Source organism: Charadrius vociferus, unplaced genomic scaffold (genome assembly GCF_000708025.1).
Source record: "Charadrius vociferus isolate BGI_N301 unplaced genomic scaffold, ASM70802v2 scaffold54, whole genome shotgun sequence".
NCBI lineage: Eukaryota > Metazoa > Chordata > Aves > Charadriiformes > Charadriidae > Charadrius > Charadrius vociferus.
In genome coordinates, this window is record NW_009648350.1 from 3,680,392 (window position 1) to 3,686,530 (window position 6,139).

Consider the following 6,139-nt stretch of genomic DNA (forward strand, 5'->3'; position numbering starts at 1 on the left):
TATGTTTTCAAGACTCGATTGCCTTTTTTTTTTTTTTTTTTTTTTTTTTATACTCTTCGAATTCATCTGCAAAGGTGGGTTGGTTTGTTTTTTTTCCCTTTTTTATTTATTGTTCATCAATTTCCTTAGAAAATGCCACGGAAAGGCAGTGCTAAAGGGTTCCTTGGGGTGCAGCAGCCGGAGGGCGGCGGGGCGGGAGGGAAAAGGAAGCGCCGAAAACACCCACTCAGAACCTAACGGGATCCAACCGCCTCCTCCCAGCGGGTTTGCTCCTCCATCGCCCAGCAAAGCCCGTAAACCCCCCCAAACGCTGCTGCTCCCGGCTGCCCACGCCGCAGCGTCCGTGAGCAGGCTGGGGGTGGAAATGGGCCACTTCAGGCCAATTTAAACATTTTCCCTTTTCCTGTGCAACATCCTGCCCCCAGGCATGGGCTCAGCGGAAAGTTGCCTCTCTCCCAGCCCTGTGGGGCTGCTCCCAGTGGGACGGGACCCCTGTGCCCGCATGTCACTGCCTCAGGTGGGACCCCAGAGGCTGAAGAAACCGGGGAAGGTAGCTCAAATGCTGTGGGTGTCGCACTGGAAACGGTCCTAAAATGCTCCTCCTGCTCCAAAAAGCTGGTGGAGGGTGTCAAGGTGTAACTCATCCCCATGTGGTACTGGGGTTGTCCCATCCATGCTGGGTGGCCCGCAGCAAGATCGTTGCTGCCCCATCTCGGAAGCGGCCAGGTTCGGTGGGACGAGGTGGGATGAGCAGCGTTACGAGTGTCTGATGTTATTCTGGTGAAATATGATTTATCGTCTTGGGGCTCGCGGCGCAGGGTTGGTGTGCTTGGCCCAGGTGGGGCTCTGCTCTGCAGAGGTGGGTGCAGACACAGGGGCTGCTGGAACGGGGGTCTGTGCCCGTGAGGACAAGCAATCGCTGCTTTCTTACTTATTTTCCTTGTGCGTGGATGCCAGGGGTGGCTCAAAAGGTAAATCCAGCCCCAAATTCTCCTGCTGCTGGAGCCCTGGCCCTTGCAGCCGTGTGTGGGAAGAGATGCCCAGAGCGAGGACCGCAGTTGGCATCAGCCATGTGCTGGGTGGGTTCTGGACGAACCCTGGCTCCTGTCCCACGTAACTTCACCACTACCCACAGCATCTCGCTGGGTTGCATCAGGGCAACGGAGAGCAAGGTCTGACCGTGGGCTCCAGCTTCTCTCTAGTGCCCAACACACCAAGCAAGCCCGCAATTCACTCCAAAAACCTATGATTGACTCTGCAGACTCTGCTTCTTCATGATTTAACCTCCAAATGTTGGTTCTTCCTCTTTGAACACAAAGGCTGTGCTGCCATACAGTGTGACCTGGACAGGCTAAGGGGTTGGGCGGAGAGGAACCTAATGAAATTCAACAAGGGCAAGTATAGGGTACTGCATCTGGGGAGGAATAACCCCACGCACCAGTATGGTTTGGGGGCTGCCCTCCTGGAGAGCAGCTCTGTGGAGAGGGACCTGGGAGTCCTGGGGGGACAACAGGATGACCATGAGTCAGCAATGTGCCCTGGTGGCCAAGAAGGCCAATGGCATCCTGGGGGGCATCAAGAAGAGTGTGGACAGCAGGTCGAGGGAGGTCATCCTCCCCCTCTGCTCTGCCCTGGGGAGGCCACATCTGGAGAACTGTGTCCAGTTGGGGACTCCCCAGTTCAAGAAGGACAGGGAACTGCTGGAGAGGGTCCAGCAAAGGGCTACAGAGATGATCAGGGGATCAGAGCATCTTTCTGATGAGGAAAGGCGGAGGCACTTGGGGCTTTTCCGTCTGGAGAAAAGAAGACTGAGGGGGGATCTTATCAATGCTTATCAATCCTTCAAGGGAGGATGGCAGGGGGATGGGAACAGTCTGTCTTCAGTGGTGCCCAGTGACAGAACAGTAACGGGCACAAGCTTAAGCAAAGGAAGTTCCATCTCCACCTGAGGAGGGCCTTCTCTGCTGTGAGGGCGGCAGAGCAGTGGCACAGGCTGCCCAGAGAGGTGGGGGAGTCTCCCCCTCTGGAGCCATCCCAAACCCGCCTGGACGCCGTCCTGTGCCACTGCTGGAGGTGCCCCTGCTCTGGCGGGGGGTGGCACTGGGGGAGCTCCAGAGGGCCCTTCCCACCCTCACCAGTCTGTGATTCTGCAGTTTGAGCTTTTCCCAGCCTTTCTGCAGCTCCGGGAGCTGGAGCCCTCCCTCCCTCCCGTGCCAGCTGAGCTGGTTGTATCAGGCCAGGAGCGGAGGCTCCGAGGATAAACCATAAATATTGCGAGAGTGGTGATGAAGGAGCGTGATGGGGATAGCGATGGGGAGCTGGCGGGAGGGGAGGGAGCGAGGGAGGGAGGCTGCCAGTTCTGCTTTTTTTTTTTTTTTTTTTTTTTTGCTGGGGCCTCAGCAGAGCCCAATAGTTAATCATTAAAATATGCTTATATGTAACTAATCTCTGCAGGACAATGAACTGAGAAATTATTTAACGCAATTTAAATGGGTCATAGTAGTCACTATAATAAGTGCGCCTGGAGCCAATGGGAGCTATCAGGCTCCTATAAAAGCGGGTGGGGAAGAAATAGCAGCTGGTGGGGAGAGATCACCAAAGACCCGATGCGTGTCCTGAGCCGCCTCTCGCCGTGCGGAGATCCTCCCGATCTGTCCAAAATCAGGCTCCCGCTCCGGGCTGAGCCCTTCTCCAAATATCTGTGATCCCTTCGGTGGCTGCGGTAGGAAGGACGGGGTCTGCCCGGAGCCGGCACTCGCTGCCCATGGGGACCAGAATCGCCTATTTAAGTCTAAAAAGGTGAAATTCAGCAGTGCCGTGAGTTGGGGGGTTGCGTCGCTCGGATCGGGGGTGAGCGGGATGCGCTTCCACGAGGCGGGACGGCCCCGGGGCCGTGGTTGGTTTTGGAGAAGCCCCATTTGGGCTTGCAGTTTCGGAGGTGTGACGGTGTTAGCGGCGTTATCGCAGCGTTATCCTGCGGGGAGATGCAGCACCGAGTGGGCGCTGCTGCCGGCGTTCTGCAGCAGCTCTGTAAGAGGAATAAAGCCGGGGGGGAATGAATGGAAATGGATTTTAGTGGACTTTGATCGGGCTGTGAGAGGGATTATGTCAGCCGGGCGCTTCGTGAGCTGACCCCAACAGCTGTCTCAAGTCCCGTCCTCCTGCGAGCTCGGCGCTTGGCTTTCCCACTGGCGCGTTTCGGCTTTATCCCTGTTATCATCTGCATCTACCGTGGGGCCGATGCACTGGGTACCGTCGGTCAGCGCAGCCGAGACCCTCCAGCATCGCACTGACCACGGCTGGGGTGAGAATACATCTTCTGGAGGGAGAAGTGACACGGAGCTTTCTGCCAGCCGTGTTGCCTGCCTTAAAATACCCCAGAGAGGTGTTAAGTGCCGTTATTTGTAGCTCCGCGGTACAGACATTAACTCCTGCAGCGATGTACGCCGCTGCCCGGCTGCCAGTCCTTAGATAAGCAGTAAATCCCGACATCTCCAGACATCGGTTTCATCCTGCTACTTGCTTTCTCTCCAGTCTTTTAGTTTAATGGCATTTCATCTGTTTCTTTTTGTGACTTTTCTGTCCTTCGTCCAATTTGAAGTCACATACAGTTGATTTATACCAAACCCCACGTTACATGACATCGGCTTGCAGCTCCCTTTTCCCTGCCTGCGAATAAGCAAATGGGTGCGAGGACTTGCGGAGGTAATCGTGGCTGCGCCGGCCAGCTGCTCTCCCATCCAGAAAATGAAGAGCACAGCCTGTTTCCTGTTAAATTTTGCTGGTCGCATTGATTTACATTGTTTGTCTCGTGTTTTATGGCTTCCAAGCTGATGTTGCGTTAAGCTGGCTGGAGTTTAGGCAAGAAATCAAATGCAGGCACTGGCAGGCTGCCCCGAACGCATTCATGAGGGTTGATCGCATAGTCACATTTTCTTAGTCACCGGAGGAGAAATAGCGGCGCTGCCTCGCTTGTGTCCCGGCTGGTTTGCATCCATGCCGTGCTGCTAAAAGGCACTTGGCGGGCAATTTTGGAAATTCAAATTGTGGGGCAATGCAGGCGGCGGAGGGGTTGCGTCCCCGTGCGCCACGGCTGGGGCGCTCCTGCGGTCATCGGAGTGGCTGTTTGGTGGCCACTCGGCATCTCCTGTCTTTATCTCAACCTACAAGCTTTCTTCTCATCTTATGTTGTCCCCCGTCCTGTTGAGGAGGGGAGCGAGAGAGCGGCTGGGTGGGCGCGCAGCCAAGGACCCCCACCGCAAACACAGGCTGCGGCAGAAATTCCTATACTTATACATAAACGTGTGTGTGGAATCATAGAATATCTCAAGTTGGAAGGGACCCGTGAGGATCATCCAGTCCAACTCCCTGCTCCTCGCAGCACTGCTTAAAACTAAACCATATGACTGAGAGCATCATCATGTCTTGAGTGGTGCCCAGTGACAGGACAAGAGGGAACGGGCACAAACATGACCATAGGAAGTTCCATCTCAACCTGAGGAACTCTGGTTGAATGCTCCTTGAACTCTGACAGCGTTGGTGCCGTGACCACTTCCCTGGGGAGCCTCTTCCAGTATATATATATATATGTGCATTTTATATTTATATATATATACACACAGAAAATGCATTTCAGGCAAAGCAGGATGAGTTCCTCACATCCTTGCATTGGGGCTCCGTGCAGATAAACGAGACTGCATATGGCTGGTGCTGGCGGCTGCGGGTCGGCGCTTTGCCGGGGAGGAGGGAGGTGTGTTTCACCCCAGGCTGGTGTCGGGAGGTCGCTCGTACGGGAACAGCTGATTTTTGAGGTGGCACGTTGCAGATCTGAGTCCTCCCGATGGTTTGCTACCATCGTCCTTGTCTGGTCTCGGCAAGTCTGTGCAACGAGCTGTAGATGCATCCACACACACACACACAAAAAAACCCCAACGCAACCCAACCCAACAGCTTTCCATCCGCCCGGGGTGAGGCAGAGGCTGTCTGCAGAGCAAGGCAGGGATTTCTGCCCAAAGGAACCCAAAGTGTTTGGAATCAAAAGCCAATCTAAGGGCAAAAGCTTCTCACCGGCCACACGAGTGAAGAAAGTTTCTTATTTCATTTTACAAGCGTCAGCGGCACGTTGGCTGGGGAGTCCTGCCCTTTCGGCACTGTTTCTGGCAGAGAAAGTCTCGTTTTTTTCCTCAGGAACACAAAAAGTAGAATAATCCTATAGGACTGAATGCAGGAGAACGTGAATAAGTTAGTATTAGGGAAGACACCCACAGAATTCAGCAGGTTCCTATGGCAAGAGCTTGAACGGCATTTAGCGTTTGCTGTGAATTATCTATTTTGTCTGGAAATAACGGAGAAGCCGTGGGGGGGGGGTCGGAAGCAGGATGGGCCGAGCAAGTCCTGATTTTGCCATTTCTTTTCTCTTTCTCGCCATCGCAGTCTGGAAAATCGGAGTATTGATAACCGCTCTCTTCTATTGATTTAAAAGTACTATTGCAGGAAGAGGAGTTCATTATTTGCCTCTGCTGGTGCAATTTTCTTTTTCTTAAGGGGAAAAAAAACACCCCAAAACCGAATTGGTTTATTTTTGCCCCAGGTTTTTCCCGTGAAGGGGCAGAGCTTCACTAGATGATTTCTTTGGTGTGTTTCGTTCTTCTCTGCACTGCTTTTTTAATTTAACATCTGTTTTATAGTTGAGGGGGATGTTATCCAGTGGTTAGAGCTGGGGAAAGGGGGAAAGCAGGTCTGGATTTCGTAGCTTGTCTACAATGAAGTTGTAGCTTCATACGGGCCATTTTTTGGTGGGCGCCGATTTCGGATGTCTTCACACCCCCAGGTTCTCAGTTGAGTCTCACCGTTCCCATCACCTCTCTAACGAAGGTGCCTCCTCTGTTCTCAATTAGGGCTATTTCCCTGCCTGTAGCAAACCCAGCGGTGTCTCAGCAAGCTCCAGGAAAGGGTTAAACGCCGCGTTCCCATTTCAAAAGGCCAAAAATAAATGATTGATGGAAGCCAAACAAGAGGAGGGAGCTCTGCAGAAGGTACCTCTCCTCCCTCCCCTATTTACCTGTCTCCCAGACTTTGGCCCGGGGGCTTGGGCTTCACCCGCTTCAACACGTGCCTCACTCAAGACCTAAAGTTACAG